Consider the following 26,548-nt stretch of genomic DNA (forward strand, 5'->3'; position numbering starts at 1 on the left):
GATACAAGCTAAAGAATGACCTGTAACCCACTTATGAAACCGTTGAGGTTGAGTGGGTTGCCTGATTAGTGTGTTTTGGAGAGAGAAGGAAGAGAATGTGATTGGTTCGGATAAACCATTGAGGTAAGAGACATGATGGATCAGCACTATGGTCATAATTTTGTAATTGCAAGTCATGCCATGAGCATGTTAACAATTAAATGCATACAAATTTGAATTCTGAACAGTTATGAACTTAACCTCAGTTACTTAACAGTTACCTCTGTTACTGTAATAGCATGATTATAATCCCTTTTAATGTACATTATAAATATCGTATAACGACAAAATTGCAACAGTGTTGGCCTGTGATTCCAGTTCCCTCTTTTATTCTGAGGCCAATCCAGCACACAAACATTTAAAAATGTGTGTTTCATTCCATCGATCACTGCCATTGCTCATTTCAGAAGCAGAAAGTCATCGTCTGTTTTAACTCCCATCAGTCAGTGCAAAATGTAAATAAGCAAATAAAAAATAGGAAGGACAGGGTCCAATCTGTCGACTGCCTCAACCTCAGAGACCACTGATGCGTCTGTATGTAAATGTGTATGAGTTTGTAGGTGGGGGAAGGGTGCAAAATGGGTGTATTGTCCTTTCATCCAATAGGGTATGTGGCTCTATGCATGCATGTGTGCGTGTCCCCCTTGGGAATTGCATACCTTATTGATTGGTCTCATGTGTGTTTAACTGTATGTCTGGGTATTATTTGGCCTCCACGCCTAATCTGTCCATTGTCTCTTTGAGCATATTCCCTCTCTTCATCTCATCGCTCTGTCTCATCAGCCTCAGCTCCATCAATTTCCATGCGTTGCCTCCCCTCTACTGTCTCTCTCGGTCTCTCCTGTCATCTACTTTAGCTTCCTTTCTCACATTATCTTTGCTCTTTTTCACTTAGGATGGATGGAGAGGGGGATGGAGGACAGAATGAGGGCTTGTTAAATGCGTTTCTACATTAGGGGCACGTGGCGCACTGCCCCACCAGATCCAGATGGCGCTGTTGTGCAGAAAGGTCAATACATGTGTACTTTGTGGCACAATATATTTTATTTTATATGCAAAGTAGCGTGAATGTGTGTGTGAATTAACTTGACTCGCAAGCATTATAGTCTTGTTTTGGAGTCATTTGATTCATGTGTGTTTCTGTCTGTGTGCTTGCTCTGTCAAACGCTTCTCTCTTGCCGTCCGTCTCTGCTCTGGGGGCAACGGCCCAAGCTTAAGACTGTTGCCATGGAAACACCAATGGGGTGGTGGGCGGAGCTGGGGCATTTTCAGATGTGCCCCACGAAATCTGCCTTGCAACTCGACTCGAATGATGAGAAACGCGACTCCAGCTCCAAGCCTGTTGCCTGCTCGGCTTCACCTGAGCTAACAGGCTAACACGACCAGAGTCTATGCAGAGGTTTCACTCACAGATCGGAAGAATAATACGGTTTGATGTACGGACTGTTCTCCTGATAGAGAAGCTAGAGACGTCTGCGCTCCCGTTTCTGTGGTAAGTCAAGTTTAGTATTGTGTTAGTAGTGATGAGCAGGTACCTTGTTAGTTTAGCTCCGCTAGCCTGCAGGTGATGCTAACAGCACCGTACGGAGTTATTGACCCGACATGAACCGACATGATCCGGTCCACCCAGCAGGAAGAAGCGTTAGAGTTTATGAGGATGAGTGTGTTTGGAGAATAAGCCCCACCACGTAAGATATCTAGTGGTATGTGAAGTTGTTTCACTCACCAACCCATTTGATTTGACTACGAAGCTACGTTGATGTGATGCTATGTGTCTGTCTAATCTTTTTACTTTGTTGCAATCATTTTACCTTAATGCTGTATTATAGGCAACATCTTTGTGTCGCGCTGAGCGCTAAAGCATGTGAAATGTATTTGAAAAAGAATTTCTGCTCCCTGCTTGCACTCAAAATGCAGCCCATAGTATATTTTACTGGTCTATATAGGCCTACTGCTTATAATAATCAGCTCTGTCTATTTTTTTTGATGGTGACATGACGTCATACAAAATTGCCCCACCAGAAATGTCATGCTAAATCGCCACTGGAGACAGGGGTGAGAGTATGGGACAAAGTGTTCTCCAATAAGTCCTTCAGGGAACCCTTTACCATTAATTAAGACAATGCATGTTGGAATAAACATTCAAATCAAGTGTTTTCCATTAATTGCCCTGACTGTGGTGACACACCATGTTCCAATTGGTCCTGCCACAGTTCCACAATGAGAGTTTTTTACACTTCTCATCAGGGCTGGACTGGGACAACCAATCTGCCATGGCATTTTCTCATGATAACATATTTGATATAATAAAAATATAAGAGATCTCTAACTTCGTGTTTGTAGCACTATTCCCAGTGATCGCGCTACTGCATGCTACCGATATGGTGCAAATTGTTTTTAACTATGTTTAAGCGGCAGTTGTGGCATGCAAAGGTGTTCTTTCTTAACTCTCAAGTCTGTGTACCTGTTACTCTGACTCTGGCCGGTGAGCATGGCCTTTGTGACCCGTTACTGCCATAGACTGTATGAATTCTACAGGAAATGCTGGATTTTAATGGGCTGTGGTGACAATAATTCATGATGGGGTAACTTAATGAAATGCACTGAATGGCTTGGGTGACTGGTGCTCAACAAGAAGTTTGGTAGTTTGATCCAGTCTTCTAGAGTCCACATTGTGAAGTGTCCTTGGACAAATACTCGACCCTAAATTGCCCCTGCAGTGTGTGAATGGTATATGCTGTATGAATGAGTGTGTGAATGGGTGAACTTGACTTGTAGAGTAAAGCAATTTGAGTGATTAATAAGACACTTTTGTATTTCATCTCCTCTTGGGTATACCAACATTTAACTATTTGTCATCAGTTCATACCAAGTCAACTCTTTTTTAAGCAGTTACATCAGACATACTCTGTCAGGTACGATAATTATCTTTAAAGTGCATTATGTGAAATTAAAAAAACTATTTTGTCTCATGAATCTGTATTATAATGATGGAGTCATTGAAAGAAAAGTACCATCACTGTTGAATGGAGAGTGTAACCACTGAGGGTAAGTGAACCCACACCCTGAGGGAAACAATCAGGGGCGACCCATATGCTTCAAACCTTTGACCGTTGCCATGGTGAATGATGCCCACATCAGTATTCATTATGCATCAATATTGATTGTTATTAGTGGTTCATAGACAGGGAAATTTTTTGTTATTTTGCTAGTTTTTTGTGTCACAGCTTGTTTAACGTTACTATCACTGATGCAATGACACGTGACAGAAAATGGTAAATACTAAAAACAAAACATTTCACATGGATGCTAAGCCAGAACCTCCACAACAATCAAAACCCCAGCAAAGCAGCAGCATCCTCTCATTTTAATAGATTTGATAAGCAAAAAGCAGAGTGTGATGCAGGTCACTGTCCAGAGGAGATTACTTAATAAGGACTGCATCGAAAATGGGTTTACAAATTTGAATAGTGGACCACATAGATTAAAGTCAAAGCTCTTTTGTAGAGTTGAGGATATAAACAAAGGTTAAAGCTCCTCTAATACAAACATCCTTGTTTCAGCATGTCCCTTTCAAAAGACAGACACAATATGGAAGAGAAACACATGGATGACCCACTTTTCTTTCACCTTTTCACAGCCTCCCGCCTCAGGATTCAAACATCAAAATCAGCCCACTACCCACTAAAAGCACTCATCATCACCTTAATATCCTTGAGGTCTGGAGCATCATGGAAGAGGTGGAAGGCATTAGAGAGAAGGATATGGAGCTAAATGGAAAAAAAGCTCCAGGCTGCTAAAAAGCCTGAGATGAGGACTGAATGTCACGGAAATGGTCAAGAAGTGATTTAGATTCAGCACACTGCTCCGCTTGTCTGGAAAGCCCAAGATGACTGTAGGTGACTTTAAATTTAAAAGAAAGAGAGGACACAATCAGTGAAATGAGCGACTGGCCTCTACGCTGTATTCCTCTGTCTCATTGGCTAAAGTCATGTGAAATACAGGCATAGTTCATGTTCATGCAGGCCAATAAAAGAGGTTGACTAAATGACATGATTTGATTATGCTGTTCTGCTTGCTGTGAGCTTAATCTCCTTTATTCCAGGAAAGTCACCTTGTCTCGTCAAGAGATAAGGGAGGTCGGTTGTACTTGGCATGACATCAAATGTTTGTTTTAGGGCTGCCGCGATTAGTCAATGTCATCGACGCTGAAAATGCGTCGACATCAATATTTTAAACCTAAATGTCGGACCAAAACAAATTATGAATTTACCTTTTTAATTTCTAAAACGTTTAATTTCAATTAATTATAACAAATGTTCTTCAATATCACCACGTAACGCCGAGTTTTTACCAGAAGCCAAAGTGCTCTGCCGCGCCGCTCTGCGCAATTCTCAAGCGTGTGCAGGCGCCCGGCTGTTCACACGGGACGCGCATTTCTCAGCGCCGGTCAGCCAACGATTCTGCTTTCTCCGCTTTTTGTTGTATGTAACCCGTTCACTGTACTGGTTTGGGGGTAAATGATGATGGTCTTCATAGCCCCCCCCCCCTCTCTCTTTGTCTATCTGCTTGTGTGTTTGTAGTGTAGTGGATGGGCAGAGGGGGTCATTTAATTAAGTGATTGGGGAAATTTAAACTCCAGGACAACAGAAGGGTATACAAAGTATGGGATGCATATTTTATCATTTATATCATATAAAATGTCATCAATATCGTTTAAAATCATTTTCCAGTGTTTTTCCTGGCGCGATACGCTTGCAGCGAGCGGGAAAAAAATAGACCCTGGTATCTTCAATGTTATTCACAACTTTTCACATTCAAACAACTGACTCCAGTCCACCCTGCAGCAACAATGCAGAAGACTATACAATAATGATGACGCTTACAACAGATGACTTGGAAGGTGATTCAAATTGTACTGCTGTTGATTGTCATTTACTGCTTTGCAAATGTGAGAAATGCCGGAAAAGAGACAAGTTCTAGCAAGCCCATTGAAAAGTCCCAAAATGCTTCAAGGGAACTGATTTTACAAGCCCTTGTGGAGATTGACCGGCTGAGTCAGGGCAATTGCCAGCTGATGGCAAGCAGTGACAAGTGTGCTTCCACTTAAGGTTTATTCAGACAATTCTTGCAGCAATATTTGTAATGCAAAATGCAAGGCTGGGCATCATGAGGGAACACTGGGTCAAACACAAGGTCTATTTATTTGTAAAAATCAATGATCATTGTACCATGTTTGATAACCTGAAAGAAGCTAAATACTGCAGGCTAACATTAGTACCCCTTGGGAAGCTGAACCTTCCATGGTGAATGGCAAATTAAGTGCTTTTTTCAATGCTTGATGTTAGCTTAGCGTTTTTACCATATATAAAAACACATGGCTCAGTGAGGTGCTCTAACAACATAACACACATATGTTGTGTGTGGCTCTCGAGCTGCCGCCTGACACTGCTTCCTTCCGAAAGGCTCTTTTGTCATCATGAACATTTAGTCCCACAGAACAAATGGACTGACACTAATTTACAGTCCTCTGGAGATGGATTTATGATTAGCAGTCACTTAGGGAGATGACCACATCCTTCTGGCATATACACAACATACACACATCAAGTGATAATGGATGTACTACTGACCAGCTTCAACTCGGTAAAGTGCCAATTACTAAAGTCATTACATCCCTCATGGTCACCTCTGGAGGTAAACGAGCGGGGGGACTTTTGGTTCTTTTCTTGACCTGTTATTTTACAAAGAAGTAACATTCATACCGACTTTTTTTCTTCTTATGTTACGACTGCAGTTCCCATTCTAAACTTGCTTAGTCTGTGGTAATTCACAGGTAGTGATTCTATGAATGTTGCTGCAACGACGATCCGATTTACCCAAGAACTAAGAGTGGGTGTACAGTTTTTCCAAGCGGCAACGGTTTGAAAAGAAAAGCTTTAGTTGAACCACACCCTTTCACATACTGAAATATATGATTTCAACTGGGAGACTAAAATCAGCATTTAGTCATGAAAGAAGAAAATTGACAGTCAGCAACACAATCTCAAAACTTGTGTGATGACTTTGTGTAAATATTTCCACAAAGTGGATTTAATCATCTTCTCTGGTTGTTTAAGTGGGTTCCTGGTACAGAATATTACCAAAAAGGTTTTTCCATGAAAAAGAGTCAATATCAGAGAAAATGGTGGAATGAGTGAAATAAATAATCACTCCACCATGTTTGTGCATTAGTAGAGTCAAAGAGAGAATTTACCTCATGAACCAAAAGCCTCTTTATAAAAGGGAAGAAATTACTTTTTACTCTGGCACTGAGACAGGGGTTCTCGTCATTACTGTCGTCATTAGAAGGTCTCCCTCTGCTTAGAGTCACACTCAGTACACTCACATTCGCTGGCAGCTCAGTTTAACATCAGTCTGAGAAGACAGTTGCACTTTGTCATATCGGTTTCTTCTGGGGTAGACAAACTCATGGAGTTGCCAGGAGAGCTGCCAGGAGCCGTCTCTGGCTTATCACAAAACACTGAAACTGAATTCACCCAAACATACATGGACACAAATGACCAACTGCCCCAACCAACAAGTTACCCAACGAACATGTTACCAAAAACAGGACCTTATATGGATAGACTAGGATGCATTGTTGCAGCTTTTCCTTCAGAAATCATTCCGTCTATGGCGGTAGTGCAGGTGCACATCAACTAGCATCAACAAATTCTGAGTGACAGGTTCAAATACACAGATAGAAAGAAGTACAATGCATGTGCAGGTACGCGCATAGCTGCAGTTAATCTATGAGGTCTGGACTGACAAAAGTGCAAGCATACAGCAATGCACACAGCTACACAATGCAGCAATTGAGAAGTTTAAAATGTTTTGGTACATTATGCAACTTTGGTGCAACAAATTAGCATATGTTAAACGAAAACCGTCTATATAATTAATAAAGAGCACATATTGATGTAAGGAACAGATAAGGAAGAAACCATTAGAATCCCTTTAAAAAATATAACCTGGATATAGATAATATAGTTAGCTAGTTATAATAAAACTGGACTCAAGTTTACAACAACTGTGTTAACATGATTGAAGTGGTAGAACTGAATCCATGCAACAACAGTTTAACTTTGTTTTTCACATTATGTGCATGCTGTGCTTCCCCCCTTCCTCCTGTGGACCAGTCTTGTGACACTGTGTTTTGTAAAACTCAACACCAAACAGAATATTTGGACAGTTCTCGTCTGTGACTTCAGCTAATCTCTTGGCACAGTATGAGCTCATTTAAGCAGGTTTATTTGGTATCCATCCAAATTCTTTATCAAGTCAATGATGGTTAAGATGTCTGATAGGCTTAAATGCACACTAATCTGCATAGCCACAGCCTAACCCACCCCCAACAGAGGTCTGTGCGGGGACCACTGCTCTGTCTGTGCAGAATACTGGTTCTGCAGGAGTCCTAGTGCAAAAATAAGAGCTTTGACATATTTCACAAGCTACATTTGCATTTAGCAAAAGCTCTTAAATTTAGTCTTTGCTGCAGTCAAAAGGCATATATGGGTTTGTAAGTTATTTACCAGGCACTCAAGTCATTCACGCTGCTTTCAGATATAGACTGAACAGATAATCTCCTGATATCATCCAGTGGGGTGCAAACATGCAAAAAAAAAAAAAAAAAAAGCAAAGAAGAATGTATAGGAGCGGCGTTTAAGCAGAGAAGAAGCTGCAGGGGAAAAGAAGCCTAAAAATGTATTTATGCATGACATAGGAGTTCCGACATGGCCCCCGGGAAAAAGCAGGAAAATTGAGTGAGGACTTGACCCGCTGCTTGCCTTTTACACATGCACAACACAGCGGGAAGTTTTCTGCACAGACGCGTTGACAACAGCATCAAATCCTCTGCAATATTCAGGCAAGAGGTGGATCAGACGTATGCAGCAGACAGAGGCAGGAAGATGACATTAACTAGATCACGTGACTTTGTTTACAGAACCCCTTCACCGATGTCAGCTCTTAGCACCACAAAAATTGACATTTTCTTCTCTGTCTTCTAAATGTGTCTTCGTTTTCATTTTTGCATCTGTCACGTGTAAGAAGCATCACCAATCCAGCTGTTCACAAATCGATTTCTCTGGAGTTTATACTAGGGGGCCATGCAGATAAAGTCACATTTCACCCAACTGGCCCTACCACATCAAATGTAGGTGTCATTCATCATCAAACTTATGATATTAGTGTTACAGTTTAGTGTTACGGTGAATTTTGAGGTCATCAGTGCTAGCATTTCGCTTGCATGTGCGACTAAAACTAGATGAATGTGAACTGCAAAATGTGAATAAAAAGTAATTTTGCTAAACAAACTTTATGAGCAGGGATAACATGATTCTCTGCGAAACTGCCAAGCTAGATGTGGAGCCTGAGGAGACAACTTTACATTTTATAGCTGGGGTTACGCCCTCTGCCTCAAATCATGTTGATCCAACCTCAGTGTGTGAACTCAGAGTTACTCACTGCTGTGCCTAAATAATATTTGACAACACACACTGAGGATCAGCAGGTCACATCTACACTCAGTAGACACGATGTGCCTGTTGTCAGTGAGTGTATTCACTGACTAGTATTTTGGCTGTAAAGCTCAAAGTGGGATCTGCTGTCAGTTTCAATGACACTTCTCAAACTAAACTTCTCTAAGCTAATCTGCCACCCTGCCCTGGCCGAAGCAGGGAGACGGGGTTTGGACTATGTGCAGAAACTATTGAGAGAATGATGCGACCCTGGCTTTATCTAAAACAGCTGGCTGGACACACGGCCACAGAAGGAGGTTATAAGAAGACACAAGCGGTTCATCCACCAACACCATCCGCCTGATTCAACCACAACAGCTTCCTGACCTCCCCCTCTCTGGCTTTTCCTCCAGCCAGGTCTTCTGCACTACCCCAGCATGGGAATAAATAGTCTTGGCTCCAATTTCACAATGTAATCAAAACACTGGGCTTTGTGGGAGTGCCAAAAAGACAGGAGCATGGCAGAGCAGTGGGACAGGGAGGAGAATCAAGGAAGGGGGATCAGGCGTTAGTTTATATAACAAAGTTCAGCTGCAGTAAAAACACAATAATCCTTGGTGAAGGCAAAAACAGTAAGAGCACAAAGGAGGAGGGCTGACAGAGGGAAATGGAATAAGAAAACAAACAGAAGTCGCAGTGGGGAGGCCTCCTTTTGCATGGCCTGAGCTTCTGGTTTGGCATGGGGAGGAGTAATTGGGACTTGCCACTGGTGCTTTAAATAGCTGCGGAGAGTGATGGGATGTGGTTTGGGGTGTGTGTGGACTTCATACAGCAGGAGGAAGAAACTAAAATCCTAAAAGCTATTGTATTATTCAGTCAAACTGAAAGAAATAATTTAAAACATTTGAGGGATCACCCCCTAAAGACATATCTGCCTATTCCGTTGTAAAGCATTGGCAACAGCCAAACATAAATCCAATTTACAGTGATTACATGAGAATAAAATGAGTTAAGGATCATTTGTGTGAACTGTGCATCATGTTTCCAGGAATCATTAGTGAAGCATTAGAGAAATTTAGTTTCATACCTGTGGAAGTCTACTGCTCTTTTATTGCCATTTCCAAACTTTCCATGGTTCCAATGAGGATCTTTCAAAACCTGGAGGAAGACGGTTAGAAAGTCAGATACAGCATATTTGTACAGCCTTCTTTCTTAAAAGCCAAAAGAATGTCACATAGTACAACAAAAATGGTCTATGAGGAATGAGTAAACGTGGAAAATGATAATGAGAGCAGGAGCCAGTGGCTGAAATGTATCCGGTTCAAAGTTCAGCTTCAGCCATTTGTAACGCCTGTCATGTTTTCTTAATTAATGTTATGCAGGTGACAGTGACCATTCTTTGTACAAGGCAAGTACTGTTCGCTGAACATAGTGAGAGAAGAGCTGCAACAGAAGTCACCTTTTAAAAAGACATTAAACACCATTAAACATTACTTTGCTCTAACACTTTGAAAACACAGCAATCATAATCTAACAAAGCAATGAACAAAATTATGAAGTTTGCTCTGTGAGGTAATATCGGAAATGTATTGTATGAAAACAGGATTCACAGATATGGTTCATTAAATATGCAACCACACATTCAAATTAAATGTTTGTCAAATGAAATTTGTCTCGCATCAATTTGACTGTCAAAAATATCTGAATCAAACTCAACCCCACTTCTGGCTATCATCTCTGTTTCAGAGGTGTATGTGTCTGTGGCTGAGGAGAACATTAAGCCAAAAAGTGTTTCAGAAACAATTTATAAACTCTACCATTCAAAAGGAAGGGAAAGTTACACACTTAATGCACCTTAACAAAGAACAAACACCTTAACAACATGAGTTTAGTATGATTAGAACTGAAATGAATCAATCTAATCAATTGAAACAAAAACAATTACTTCAAACAGCATTCCTCAACTTCCCCAGTTATGTTTTTGTGCAAGCTTACAGCTTAGCAATACATCTAGCATTTGAAGTGAAACTATATGGAAAAGACAATATGAATGTGGTGTACCAATAGATTATTCGAGACACTTAAAGGCAGTGGCAAAAAGACTAATTTCACGCTCAACTTCCACTTTTATGTAAAAAGTGTTTACCTCTCAGACAGTTGAGTGTGACTGTTCACAGCTCAAGTTTACATTTTTATTGAAGTAATAAATAAATCAAATTTGAATTCATATTTAATTTTTCTGTATTCAAATGAAATTGTTAGCAGACATGGTCTGGGCAATATTAAATAAACCATTGGTTGAAATCAATTAAATTGAATTCAGTTTATCAACAGGCTCAAAAACACAAGCTGCTGGACCAAATTCTGGAAAACAGATTTAATGAATGCCTGAAAATTCATCAGATTTCACTGCCTTCAATTCTCATTTCTAATTGTATGCGTATTTTGAGGTCCAGGTGTCCTGAAGCATAAAAAGGCTGATTTCCTTCACACAGGAGAGATAAATGATTTTATTAAGGAACTCTGCCTCAACCTGGATGAAACTTGGTCAAACCAGGAGTTTCTCAAATCAAGTATCAAGATTGCAGAAAAACTAACAAGTTTTACGCTCTATAGCCCACTACTGACTGTTCCAGTAGCTCCTCTGCCCAGGATGAGTTGGGTCTTTTTTGTGTGATGCTTCCCACAGGTCAGAAGCTAGCTCAGACATAAAAAACTTGGTCAAAAATAAATAGAACGAATATGCGAGAGTGACAACTTTGAGGCTGTGAGTACAGTGAAATCTGGTGTAAATCTGGGCAAGATTGATAGTAGCCTGGTGTCACTTTTTTAGATGGTTTCCAACCTCTCGATTCATTTTAAAATACCAATGCCTGTTATCTACGGTTGCAGAAATACAACCAATCAGAGAATGACAGTAGCAGATTCCCCAGACATGACGATTTATGTTGTAGCAGCGCTCCTCTGACAGTCACTGTATCAAGCCTGCCCCATCTCAAATTAATTGTTAAGATTTGCCCAACCAGCTTCAGGACATGTGGAAACTGGTATGAATGGGCAGGGGGCAAAACACAAGATCGCTGATTGGTCTAGTTTCCAATCTGGGCTGAAATAATTGATGTGACGGGACCAGAAAGATTGCACTCTGTGCTCCAATCAGTGCCCCCTTCAGAGACTCCTTGTTCAAGGATTTAAGCTGACCTGTATGACACAGTGATTTATCGTGTTGAGCAAACAAAAACGGCTGCAGATGAGTTATCAGAGAGCCGAGAGCACCTTTTCTTGGAGAATTTGTGGAAATGTTCCATTTATGGAGATAAGAACCAGGGAAGCTGTGTCCCTCAGCCAACAGCTTTTTTTCAAGGCAAGGCAAAATAAAGAAGCCTTATGTAGGAGCACTCACTGAACAGAATCCGGATATAGTTAGGCCTCCATGGATCCCTTTCTGGTCGTTAAGAGACTTTGCCAATTTAAGCCAGGCCTCTTATTGTTAAACATTTTAGAGAGACTCAACTACTAACATGGCATGTTCGCTCACCCGTGCCAAAACCTGTGAGTCACCAGCCAAAAAGGGCAGTCAGACAGCCCCCCTCCCTTGACAAACTCTATGGGGAGGGACATAACACCAAGGCATCCTCTGAAACTGCCCAATCCCACAAATGCATAAGGACCTTTTGACAATGCCAAGAGGGACCTGACTCAACTCAAATTAGGTTAGGTAACCTGATTTGAGTAACCTGAGAAAAACAAATTCCACTGCCACAGCACAGTGGAGGCAGGAAGGCATTATTCTTATAAAACAAGAGACATTTCATTCAACGTAACTAAAACGGTCACAAAGCAGATTTTCGTGAGAAAACAGACTTTAAAAAGAGACCATTTCCAGTCATTATAAAATCCTAAAAATAGTGTGAGCATTCACCAATGACTTGGCAATGGTAGCATATTTTGGTTCACGAGATGGCACCATAATGTTCTTCTTTTCCTTTTTTGGCCTCGTAATTTTGTCAATTCTGTGGAGCTGGTCAAAAACACAACTAAAAACGTGGTTCTTCACAGGAGGAAATGAGGCAGCATCACCCAAACCAACAGTGCCACCATTCCTGAGGTTGTTAAGCTGTTGGTCTTGAAACTACTATTGACAGTGTGCCTTTGGTCACGGCCACTCTGTAATTAAATACTAGAGATTTCTTCTTTTTTCTTTTCTCTGTCGCTTTGGAAAATATATAAAGGCTCTAAATACAACTCCTGCCCTGCCTTCTCAGGTTCACTGGCACTGCTGCCATCCTGCTTCATTCCTTTACCCACAGCTGGTCATTCCACTTCACAGTGAACTAAAGTTTGACCAACAAATGCCATCATAAACATGGCAGATGTTGTGGTTGAATTTCTGAGAGCCAGAGGTAAATGTGTTACTGAATCAAGGAATCGAACAACTTCCTTGGAGGCGTTCTACAGCAATGTAAGAACAAGGTTTAATCTTTCGACTTGATTTTGAAGGAATGACAGACTCTCTAATCCTTAATGAGTTAGAGGATGAACATGTGCTGAGTCTTTAAATTGGACTGATTTCTAATGGCATGCAAAACAGGGTAAAAACATTTTCGTAATCAGACAACAACACATGGCACACATAGCATGTGGGCCAATTCCCCCAACTCGTATTAGCAGTGATTGATTTTTTTAAGTCAGTGGGGTAAACACTCAGTGGGGTCATAAGCTAGGTCTCATCTGCCAACTTTAATCACCAATGCTTTCCTCCTCAGTGAGGTTTTTTAAACCATGTGACAAAGACATTTCTTAAAAGATTAGAAGTCTCAAATGTGTTAATCATATATATCCATATGCACATTTCCCCTCATACAAATTAATACCGAATCTAACGCCTCAATGGCAAATTATTAAAAAATTTAAGATATTTGTCTCATATACTTTAAATCCACTCAGGAGTTTAAATCTGAATCATTGTCAAAAAAAAGCCATGAATATAAGCATATATATATATATATATATATATATTGTTTGACATGGTTTTTGTGAAGATGGTAAGAGTTTAGTGGTTTGAGTCTGTAGTGGGGACCAGTCTGTGATGTAACTTGGAGGTTCGGTTTCCTGGTCCGCATCAAACCTTTATATACAAGCCTTGTCTGAATCATGTTCACTGGCCTTCACAATTATTTGTGTTGCCTTCATGTTGCTGTAACAGGGGTTACTTTTAATAAGGTAACCATCTTATTTTACCATCTTTGACTTATAAATTAACTATAAGAACTAACCACAAAACAGATGAGTCTGATAGGATTGATATTAGCTTTGCAGGTATGTGGTCATAAACCAAAGTACAGAGAAAATCAAACTAAATTGACTTTATGATTGTGCTAAATAAAAGGTTAAGGAATCACTAGATCTTTTACAATTCATCATGAGAAGATCATGAATGTTTAAACATGGCAAACCATCCAACACTTGAGACATTTAACTCAAAACAATAAATGCCAATCCCCATGATGACCCAGGGGGTCGGAGAAATGGGTCCAGTCCAAGCTTTAGTGTCTGGGTAACAAGATTGTCTGGATCTTCCCTGTCACTCGAGCTAACATTTCACTCTTGATGCAGACAGTGGACCAACTAATGCTGCCATCCACAGAAACGGGCTGGTAATGAAGCTAACATTTTGATGTAAACTAAGCTGCTTTCAGACATGCAGTGCACTCCGGATAATCTCCGGAAATTATCTACAGGATATGTTTGTAAGAACACAATGTCTTGAGTCAGTTGCTGAAGACATTGTTTCGCGTTTTTCCAGCCAGCCCCTTTATAGAAACTCTGGATAATGTCCGAGTGAGCCCACGTGAGAAAACAGCAGGATATTGTATAGGATTAACAGCGAGCAAGTGGGCACGGTGATGACGTTTTGAACAGGCGACATGGAGAAGATGACGACAAGGATGTCAATTTGGTAAAATAACGAGATTACAGGCAGACACCAGTGTTGATGTGCTGTAAACATCAACACATGATTTCCACTGAGGAATTTATTCTTGCCTCTAGCATGTTCTACTTATGCGCCATCCTTCATCCGAACGCTCTGGAGATTTTCCTGATGTTGTGAATGTTCCCGATCTGGAGAATCTCACACTGCTTTTTCATATGTGAAAGGCAAACTACAGAAAGTTTCCAGACTCCATTGTCCATACTTTTTTAAGTCTGAAAATTGCTTTCGTAAAACTGTCAGTCCCTTCCGTCTGACAGTGACACAGGTTAATCTCACATCGGTGACTGAACTGAATGGGTCAATGCACATCATCTGAACTGAGCCCTCCCCCGCTTCCACTGGGCAACATGAGGTTCGATGAACAGGCGTTACTATTGTAATTGGGATAATTTTTATGTCAAAGAGGTTTAAATGTAATTTGATCAACTTTCAAAATCATTTCAAGAGACAGCAGGAGAGACAGAGACACTGAAAGCTGAAAAATAAACTTTATTATCTACTTATATGATTCAGTTTTGTGGAATTTTTTTGCACATTAAAATGTCTGAACTAGGGATTGACCAGCAGCACCAGTTTCCTTTTGAATGATTCAAATGTGGGCTGAATGGCGGCCTATCTGATGTTTGAGGGGGGCCTCAGTGGATAGGGTCACACTCCCTCTGGCTATGACCTGTGCGTATCCTTACCGCCTCATGGCTTTTTCCCCTCCTTGGGCTCAGCAGCCTGGTGTGTCCCAGCCACCCCTGCCAGGCACTTTCACACATCTGTAGAGCTCACAGTAGAGCTGCCAGACAAATCTTCATCTGCAGCAGCAGATGCACTATTGTAGAAACTCTTTTTGACTGTCATGCAAAGTGGCACACGGGTTAAATGTGAAGTTGTTCTTTGCTTTAAGATGAAGCTAGAAAATGAATCGTATGTGCAGCGGCGGTTGCCCAGGGGTAATCAATTAAGATATCACCCAATGCCAGCGCGCCAAATCCATTTTATTTAGTTCAGTTGTCGCACTTCCATTGACCAACACTCTATAAGAGATCTATAGTTTAAAACACAGCCAAAAAATAAACTGGCTCAGATTTTAAAATGCGTTTAAACTGAAACTACACACAAATCTCTCCATAGATGACTCGCATGTTTATCTGTGGGATTTGGAAACACAGAGCTGGGCCTTCACCTAATCCAATCAAAGGAACATGGTTGTTTAATTTTAATTTCCTTCCAATTATGTGGAGAAGATCAAATCACATCCATTCTGTATTTCCACAAAATTCATTCAGCAGAGTAGCACAACCACTTCTTCAGAAGAAGCTCAACATTTCAAATTGTGATGTAAAGTGAGTCAAAGACACAAAACTATTATGTAACAATATCTATTTATAAATAAGGGCTGCATCTAACAATTATTTTTATTATGACATAATGAATTTATCAAAAATAAAAATGTTTAAATAAACTGACAACACACAAAGTATGCACTGCAAGGCATTATTACACGACAAAAAATAGCCCAGTGTGAACTGCTAATCTGTCATCCCATACAAAATCTATCCAAAATAAAAATCTATATCTATATTAAGCTGTCCAACAACAAAATAAAGGAAAACCAAAGTAAAATAAAGTAACTTTCTGGAGGAACATCAAAACACTGTAAATTAAAGTTTAGCAGCATAAAAAGCTATTTCACCACAGGACTGCAAATTTTAACACAACACAAAGTTTAATGTAATGAAAGAGTCTGAGAATTTTTCTCTTGATGCAAAAACATCAACAGATACTATTTGAAATTACAGATTTTCTCTATATAAAAAACAACAAATGAGCAGTTTATATTTTAATGAAGTTGTACCCCATTAACTGCCTTCTACTATTCAGGACAATGGATCATGGATACTCATGATCAATAGGCAGCAGAATGAATATGCATGATCAATAAGAGCCTGGGGGGGGGGGCAGTGTGGTCTAGTAACGTCCTGAAATGGTATAGACTACAGAGAGCAGCCAGAGGGGTTTTGGGATTTTCATGAGACATCCGAGTCTGAAGTAAAGGTCATTCAGCTTGGATTTCTATACATTTAGAGTTAGGGTATTATATTTCAAAATATGGCTGCACGATATATCGAACATAGGTCATTGTGATATCAATATGCGAGATATACGCATCGCAAAAGATGGCATAAACTGCGATAAAAGGTGTTCCATGCGCCATGCATTCACGCTTTTGATTTCAATATATTTGGCCAAGAGAGAACTGCGAGGCGCCTCTGACATAGTTCTACTGTGGAAACTTCTAGTGATCAAGTTTTTCGCTGACTTGCTACAGTTTAAATATTGATTTGTTTGAAATGACCCCATAATACCAACACTGGTATCATCACATAATGATCAATGACTTTCTTAATGGGTTGAATCTTTCTTCAGAGCAGTGCGTGCATTCATCAGCCGTCCCGCTCGCTCTTTTACACACCGTAAATTACGGTTAGAGCCGCTAAACTCAAAAAAAAAAAGTCCAAATATGTAGCTGGACAGAGTGGAGCGGTGATCTGCGGTGATCTGCGGTGATCTGCGGTCTTAGCAACAGACTGTTAGTTTATTTATCAAAAGTTATATGGTCATCCCGATATTAAAATCGCGACGACGATATCGCAATGTGCATTCAAAATCAGGGTTGCAAAATTCCAGGAATATTCAAAGTTGGAAACTTTTCATGGGAATTAACGGGAATATACGGGAATAAACTGGAAATTGTGTGTAATTCATACTAACTGTATTTACCTTGTCATATACAGACATAAATATAAACATTTTGTTTTATCATAAGCTGATTTGAGCCCTGAGGAAGCTTTGGGCACTTGACAATATGCTTCTGTATCTTTGTGGCATTCTTAACGTAGGTCTTTGCACAGTATTTGCAAATGTACACAGCCTTTCCTTCTGCATTGGCTGGGGTGAAATGTCTCCACACATGAGATAGGGCACTTGGCATTGTTCTGCAGAATAAGATGAGAAAAAAGCTTGTAAAAAACACTAATGCAATGCTAAAGATATAAATAGTTAGCTAAACAATTGGAATAGTCTTTTGGATAAACGAATAGAAATAGGCTAGATGAACAATCCTCAATTGGCATGCTAATATATTTTCCCAGTAATATCATCAAAGCTTACTTAACTAGTCCTTGTGCTAATGTAGTAGTTTGGCTTTAAAAGCCCTGCTGTAGTGTGCAGGATGCTGGGAATTATCTGTGCATTTGATGGAAGAATGCACTGCACATGTGATGGAGAAATGCACAGTGCAGGGTTGAAATTCAACGTCTAGCATGTGGGGCATTCCATACATCTTTAATATAAAGTTCTGAATTCCAGAGCTTAACTTCCCATGGAGAGTTCCCGGAAAGTTTCCGGAAATTTTCGCCCCTTTGCAACCCTATTCAAAATACAGATTTAAAATGCTGATTGGTATGACTACAGTTAAATTAATTTCTATAATATATATTATATGCAGTGGTGTTGAAGTTTGCTCTCAGACTTTTGGACACTGCATTTCGGAGGAAGGAAATAAAAACCTGAGATAAGTTTGATGAAAACCGAAAGCCTCCTACATGTTTTCACAAAGCCTCCTACATGTTTTCACACAACCAGTTACTGTCTTGTTTCATCACACCTCAAGAGCTCGTATTAAAGGGGACCAGTGGCGATTTTAGCCTGAAATTTCTGGTAATGCAATTTTGTATGACGTCATGTCACCGTCACAAAAATTTGGTAGCTGATCATTATAAGCAGTAGGCCTATATAGACCAGTAAGATATACTATGGGCTACATTTACAATGCAGCCCATACAATTCACATGCTTTAGCGCTCAGCGCGACACAAAGATGTTACCTATAATACAGCATTAAAGTAAAATTATTGCAACAAAGTAAAAAGATTAGACAGACAAATAGCTTCACATCAACATCAATACTCTGAATTAAGAGCTTTAGGAGTGGTAATGCTACTTTAAACAGCTGCTCTTAAAACGCAGATATGACTTTAAATACTCACGTTTCAGTTGATCACAGTAAATCCGTTTCTGCAGAATAATAATCTGTGTAACGTTGTCAAGTCAAATGGGTTGGCGAGTGAAACAACTTTACATACCATTAGATATCTTACGTGGAGGAGCTTATTCTCCAAACACACTCATCCTCATCAACTCTAACGCTTTTCCCCGCTGGGTGGACCAGTTCATGTCGGGTCATTAACTCTGTACGGTCCCGCTAGCATCGCCTTCAGGCCAATCTGAGGAGGCCTGTTTTAGACAGGGTAAAAAGGATGCCGTTTTAAATGATCCTTGTGGTATTTTGACCAAAATATGTTACAGACATTTAATTAAGACCCCAAGGAACCATATTAACTGTTGTAAAATGGGCATACGATGGGTCCTTTAAATAATAAAGTACTTCTGTGGAAGGGATGATTTGAAGTTTTGAAAGGCTGTACCAAATGTAATGAAATTGAAAATATTGCTCATATCAATGCTTGAGACTTAACTCTATCCAACCCTGTGACCTGAAACAAGAGACCTTTAGAAAAGCAGGATAACAATAGCAGACAATGTGCCAATGACTGTAAAATGAGCTCATTCTTGAAATAAGGGAAAGTTAAGGCACATGATAATTGACAATGAGTCTGAACTCCTCCAGTGGAAACAATGTCTAATGTGTTTCTGTAAAACACAGCGTCAATGTCAAAACAAGGAGTCGTTATAGAGCTGTAAAACTTTTTACAGCTCCCATCACTGATCATCCCTCCTGCTGAGTTACACACTTTACAGCCTTGTTCTTCGTCTGCAGAAGGACAAACAAATGAGTGGAAAACGAGTGCAACTGTTTACTCTTTATTTCAACCAATAATATGATAATTATGTTTTTGATTTAAATGCAGCAGCAACATGCGTTTGGTTTCCTCTGCCAGAGTTTCTATGTGGACAAAGTTTAATTACCAATGCTGTTGAATTGTACGTGTTCCTAAACACTGCAATAATTCTAGATGTCTGCAATGCACAAGAAATGCAGATACATATCAAACTGCATAATAAATGTTAATTTGGCAGAGCATTTATATTCTTGACTTCAGCCGATGATTCCTTCAAATCTTTGCTTTAATTTGCAGACTCAAATTACAACAGTTATCAATTTTAAATACAAATTGTTGCATAGAGTTGATGGTGTTGAGCATAATGTTGTGTTTAATACATAAAAAAACGCATCTGTCTGCATTTAATTCTGTCACTGTTTTTTTTAACTCCATGTGTTGACATCCAAGAGCAGATTTACGGTGCTGGGTCTTAAGACCTTATCTACCTTCTAATTCCACATTCGTTGTCGGTATTTGGAAAAATTATCTCGCGAACCGTTTATCTCATCGACCGATAATCCTCCTGATTGGTGGACCACACGGTTTCCATGGAAATGTTTACAACTATTGGCTAAGATTGAATGGATCAGTGTAACACTATACACTCTATGGAAGGCTGCATATATAGGATACAAGATACAAGCAACAATATGTTGCATCACTGTACTAACAATCTGGAAAGAGATCATTTGTAATTGTCTATAGGATGCTTGGTTACTTCACTCTTAAAAAAGTATGTGCCTTTGTCTTTTTTCTGCTTACCAATATTTATTTGCTTTAAATCAAATTTTAAGGCCACGATTCATCTTGTATCCGTTACGACCTGTTTGAGGATTCAATTATTATTTTCAGAAACGACAATGGCGTTTAATGAGAACATTTCTTCCAGACCTAGAGCCATTCTAACTACATTATGTTGTTCTCTATTGGTGCAATAATTACTAGCTGTTTAAACTACTTATTTTTTATTCAATAATTAATAATTCCAAGTAGTTCCGTTTTCAGACCTGCAGGTAAAATCTGAAGAATTGGCTAGACGTAACAAAACAAATAAAACACAAATTGACTCCATACTGCTCCTGTGGTGTCATCCTCGTGTCCGCAAGCCCCGACAGTCCTATTCTACTCGAACATGGTCATTTATACTTTGTTTTTAGCCTAAATGTCCTCTGATAGGCTCTTCGGAGCTACGTTCACGTATGCACAAAAAAAGTATGAATGGAAATACAGAGACAAACAGAGCAGGCTTGCTAACATTTAGTACCCCAGGCTATGTTATTCTATGCTAATATGCTAGCTGAAACCACACAGTGGAGGAGCTTACTGAGGCATTCTGTTTGGTAAAACATTTGAACAGTCACAATAATTGTTCTTTGTCCGATCTTACTATAGATTCAGTACTTTTTTTTTTTACAGAGTGAAGCAGCAGGATAATAGTTTAATGCAGTTTGGTGTAAATAAACTGGGTATATAATTGTTTTTGTCACAATTGCTCTCACGGAGAAACAACTAATTTCAAGAATGAACTGCCGTTTAATTACATGAACTTGGAAGGAGGGGTGCACAGCACACTAAGCACACTCACAAAAGCCCCAACCCCCTCTGATGCACCATAACTGTAGAAACAGAGGCCTGGTTCATTTGCAGCCAGATTAAAGCTACTGAGGTGGAGCGGGTGGAAAAGATTATTTCTGGTGGGAAAAAAACCTGTAAGTTCTCCATTAATAACAATGAGGGGAGTGTTATTTATGAAAGCTACCTCGAGGCTCATTGCTACACAGAAGTCTAGTGTGTTGTAAGCTGAGCGATTACATTGCAACTCCTCACCGACACAAGCCCAGTGCTCTCTGTGTGCAGACGAACACTACACATTTTCAACTGAGAATATATCGCACACCGTGGTTCTAGTTTTATTCACTAGGATTACAGTTCACCAAATGAGGCATGGAACCAAAATTTCAGATCAGCTTAAGAAATGTTGAAATGACAGCTGAGCAAATCCAAGGGGAATTGTCAGGTCATATACTGCTGCTCAGCTTACCAGCAAGTGGCAATTGTTGGTTCTTTAATCACTTTTTGTTACGTTCACTAATTGTGTTGTATACAAATTCTCAATATGTCCATACTGAGTATACTTTAATGGTGTACAAAAATAGGTGTCATCAGGAGTTCATATTCACAAATTTAGACACAAAAACAAATGCATTGATAGGTTACAGTTATATGTTTTCATCTGAAAATGCATCAAAGCTGCTATAAATATACGCCTGGGATTTTCACTACTTCCGAGTTTTAGAGCCAGTAAAACAGCCTAGTTTAGGACCCGTTTGAGTTTGAAAACTCTGGGTCTGCGTTTTAGTCTGGACAAGGAGAAACTGAAGTGTCTGGAAATGATGACGTAGACACTCACAACCTCTTGAGGATTGGGTCTTTTCAAGACGTAGCCTTTGCTGACTTGTCACGCTCAAAACACTGGTTTCAAACACAAATGTAGTTCGGTAGTATAATAGTATTGTAATTGTCACAGACATGAGTCTAAGATGAGCTCAGTGGTGTTTGATGCTTCATTGGGTAGAAAAGGAAGCTCTGTTCAGGGAGTTTTGTGTATATGCAAGTATAACAGGAGCCCTGTGACCCCTTTTGGAACGTGAACCCACAGGAGGTGTCATGGTAAAAAGACACATTATGGGCAGTTTGTAAAAATACTGCTCGGGGAAAGTAAATTGTATGATATTGATACACCATTGACAACAAAGGGTTACAGTATCTCTTACAGCCAGGTGATAACAGCAATAATAACTACAAATTGTGATGATTTTGACTTAAAACTGAATACTAAAGTTTAGAAATCTTAAAAATGTATAGTACACCCAAAATAGCTTGAGTCCACAAAAAACTTTTGGAGTTTCACTGGTAAACAGCGTTGCAGCTAAATCGGATACAATTTAAATCAATGGGACCCTTTTTCAGACATAAAAAAATGAAGAAAAAGAAGGGAAAAAAACAGGTGTCTGTAAGCCCCAGCATTCAAATTTGACTCCCAACGGCATCATTTACACGATGCTTTAAGCCTAAATGTTTGCTGTTGTCCTCCTCTGGAACCGTGTCCGTGCCTTGATCACCGAATATCGTGATAATGGGGAGTGGACAGAGTGAATTTTCCTTTTTGGGTGTACTATCCCTTAAATCAAAGTCAAGGTGCTTTTTCTAAAGTATATTGATATTGAATGTGTTGTGTGTCCAAATGGCACCAAATTCTAGTTTCGGGTGGAACAGATATAGAGATCATGAGATTGTGAATTACATACATGCATACAGACTGAAAGAGATTCCTCGCACTACAGTGAGATGACTAAGCTCTCGTAACTTATGTTATGCATGTTGATGTTTAAATGAAAAATAACAAGTTAAATAAAACATTTGATGATCTAAATGACTGCAATGCTAAACTAGTACGGCATGCACCTTCACCAAGGCCAAACAATCATAAATCATTCTGTCCGCTTTCACATTAGAAAATACAAACTAGATATTGTACCAGCACCTGGATATGTCTGATGTATGGCATAAGTATCCAACCTTGACCTAAAAAAATCTTGCAATATTTAGGAATGTGACAATTCCCTGGATCCAAAATGTTTTCCTGTTGATAAACTCAAAAATACACAGATGTGGATTTAAGAATCTCTTTGGAAGAATGCAGGCTTAAATGCTGTTAACTGATGATTCTGACTTTTAACAACGACTTTTGTTTTAACTTTAAATTTAAAGTTACACAGCTTTGTAAAGTTACACAGCTTTGTGGACATCGACAAATTTATGACTTAAGCTTATGAGAATGTTGCAAAGGGCAGAGCTTATTTTCAGGTACTAACAGTGAGCTTCGGCTTGCATACCCACAGCGAGGTAAGGTAGTTTCCAGGGAACATTGTTCTGAACTTGTGGAGTCCACCAGCAGCTGGACAAGGTCCTGAACTTTTAACATGCCTATCCAACATTCGTCTTTAGTTTGCCATAGCAACCCACCCCCTCTTCCTTTTTCCCAGGAAAGAGGGTCCCACAACCTAGGGTGTTAAAGGGGAGTTAAGGGGAGGGGTGAGTCAATTTAGGGAGAGCTATCCTGAGAAAAAGGGCGTTTCTGGGGAGACTGAGAGCTCACTGTTCTCCAAGAGCTTTCATTGTTGCCACTTAGCAACAGCATGCTGTCGGCATTTCAGAACGCTGCTTTTCACGCATGTCAGCGTGCCACAGAAAGCCGTACACATGCACATGAAATGAGGAAAATGAGTTTGGTTGGTGTCACCATAACAGATGCTTCTTGTATTGTTGCCTTTTAAGTCAAAAATCCATGAGCTAGCTGCCTGACGTAATGCAGATGATATTCCATTTCAGGTTGTGAGCCAGGATGAATGGCCACCTGTCTGACTGCAGCTATGAATTGCAAACAAAATGGCCAAAAAATCTTCAAGTTGCAAAACTAATACAACTGCTTGAGTTACAGGTTACTTCACAAAGTTTATTTTCAAAGGAAATGTTTGGAAGCCGTAGCCTGCATGATCTGGGATATCTTCCAGATGGTGGACACTCCCTCCTACGCCAAACCCACTCACCTGTCCTTCCTCTGAGGAGACAGAAGAGGAGTCTGCAGTCAACACCAGCTGTTTTCCAACTGACACATTGGAGGAGACTCTCTCCCCACCTCTCGCTGTCCTCTCCCCTTCCCCCGCTCTCCTCAAGGTACGCCCTACGTCCCGAACCTCCACTTTTTCCCCAGAAAAATCCCTCTCTCTGGTTGGCTGGTCTTTACAGCCTCCTCTTCAACAAAAGAAACAAAGGAGGCAGGGCCACTTTCGCTCTTTTTCCCCTCTGCAGAGACCAGCAAAAGGGGGGGGTTCAAGACCTACAGACCGTCCCTTTCAAAGCTGCAGAGACTAAGCACAGCAAAAGAGTCAGCAGGAAACCATAGTATTTTGGGCGGGTGCAAATAGCGTGAAACATTCTGTAGCACTGCAGTTTGCTCCATTATGCACACACACACTATAAACATTCATTTTTCTATAATCTTGTCACATCTTGTGGTGTACCCCTCTTTTACCTAAGAACCCTAAGAAATCTTTTATTTTCTGCAGCCCTGGTTGGCCTTCTCTGCCCAAATACTAATGAAGATCTGGAAGCCAAGAGTTCTCTTGTATCGATTCTGATGCAATATTACAGATCATGATCTCTCTTAAAGGGGTCGACTGAATAACAGTATAACAGCAGTATGGAGTCTCGAGCAATGACCAAAGGTTCAATGTCATGATGGTTGCGATGTTCAGTTTCTATTAAAATTATTTTAAAAGAGTTGTTGATTTAATTGTCATCATTTTGGAAGATGTAGTGATTATATTGTGTGTGTACAGAGAGTTATTTGTTGTTTAGCCCACATTGCTACAACTGTGTTCGACAAAATAATAGAAATCTGGAGACAACAGCAGGTGTCTGTACACCCTATGTAGCAGTAGTTCTGTGTTTTCTATATTCTGACACCAGTATTAAAATTGTTACTACTTCCATGCATAGCTGGTCCAAATATCAATTATAAATCTCAGTCCTGAATAACCACATCAGTCGACCTCTCTTCTCTTGTGTTTGTTGTAGTCATCCTTGATGTGTGACGATAGCAATGCCAGCAGTTGGAGAATGCACCTTGCACTGAGCATCCCCTCCTGAGCAATGTCTGACTCCTCATCACAACAAGTGGAGAACAGTGGAAACCAAGGTAGAAGCCGTGACAGTGGCTACATGTTGTGTTGCAGGTCAAGGTCTTATGTTGGAGACCGACTGACAGGTGAATACAACCAACCAAGGAGCTCATCTTCCTGCCGTAGGGAGTCACCATCATGTTCTCTCTTATGCATGTGTGGAATGCGAGTGCGAACACCTACCCTTATGTTGTAGTCCCTGGCTGTTGATCAGCACAGACTCTTACTGTGTTGTAGTGACAGTCACACAAGTAATCCACTCCTGATGCAAATAATATTTTTGTTTTCAGGTCTTAATTATTGTGATGCATTGTTCTGAGACACTCACTTGCTTAAAGCTCTACGCTTTTATCCAAGACCTGACACAGTTTATTCATTACACCAGCATAAGCCTCTACATTGTACACAGACTGAGCGCAGAATTGATTTAAAAATCTTGTTAATTATCTATAAGTCAAGGCAGGTCTTCTGATATAGACCTTCCAGTTGCACCAAAAACAACAGAAAAACATGACTGAGCCTCTTAAAGTCTCTAAAACACTTTTGTAGCTTGACAGTGTCATTTTCAGCTTTGCTCTTTTCAACTTTCTGGTATCTTCACTGTGTTTTCTGGTCCAGCACCTTGTAACTCTTTAATCAAAGGCCCTTTAATTTAAGGTAAGTTGAGTTCATTGTTAAAAATGAATGTCAGAAGTAAAGGCAGGGACCTAAGGAGTAGGACTTTTAAGTATGGGGTTAAATTATTTCAACCTGCGATCCACTTACACTATTAGATATCATGAGTTAGTGCCGATCACAGCAACGGAAGGCTTATGCTTAAATGCTGCAATTTTCCTTTCTGTGTTCAGAGCTTTCAATTTGTCTTGTCCATCTGTTCTGAGTTATACTGAGACATTCAGCCTCACAAGGCAAACAAGTCTCGACCTGTTGTTCATAGGGGTTTTACACAGAGAAAACAGTGAGTGAAACTAATAAACTCTGTATGATATGTGAGTATTGAATCTCAATTGTTCTCAATCTCAATCTCAGCTGTTCATAGACACAAATACCAAAAAATTAAAAAACTACATAGTTTTCTCATTCATATTTTATGTGAGTGTGAGACAAATCAAATATTGGCTCAAAGAAAAACATTACATGAATATAAGCCCCTTATCTAATTGCATTTATCTTGGATTATCATTAGGTTCACATTTAGATTAGACTATGACAGTAGAGTTGATTATGGTTCAGGTTAAGGGTAGTGCAATTCATGCCTTCCTATGAAATACCTCATAAGGAAAGAAGAACAATGGTGTATGCATGTTTGTGTCTGTTCAGCACTCCCTCCACCCTCAACCACCCCAGGTGGAGGTCTCATCTTCTCACTGCAAGT

The 26,548-nt window shown here is 39.9% G+C and overlaps 1 protein-coding gene across 2 annotated transcripts in view; it reads right to left on the minus strand.

Moving 5' to 3' along the window:
* Positions 1 to 26,548, minus strand: part of plxnb1b (plexin b1b) — a 98,934-nt gene that overhangs the window by 66,835 nt on the left and 5,551 nt on the right. For both annotated transcript variants that reach the window (XM_053429750.1, XM_053429742.1), the window contains exon 2: positions 9,628 to 9,698. The gene's annotated coding sequence lies outside the window, so the exon portion shown is untranslated. The remainder of the gene's footprint in view (positions 1 to 9,627; positions 9,699 to 26,548) is intronic.

This window comes from Pleuronectes platessa, chromosome 2, assembly GCF_947347685.1.
Source record: "Pleuronectes platessa chromosome 2, fPlePla1.1, whole genome shotgun sequence".
NCBI classification, from domain to species: Eukaryota; Metazoa; Chordata; class Actinopteri; order Pleuronectiformes; family Pleuronectidae; genus Pleuronectes; species Pleuronectes platessa.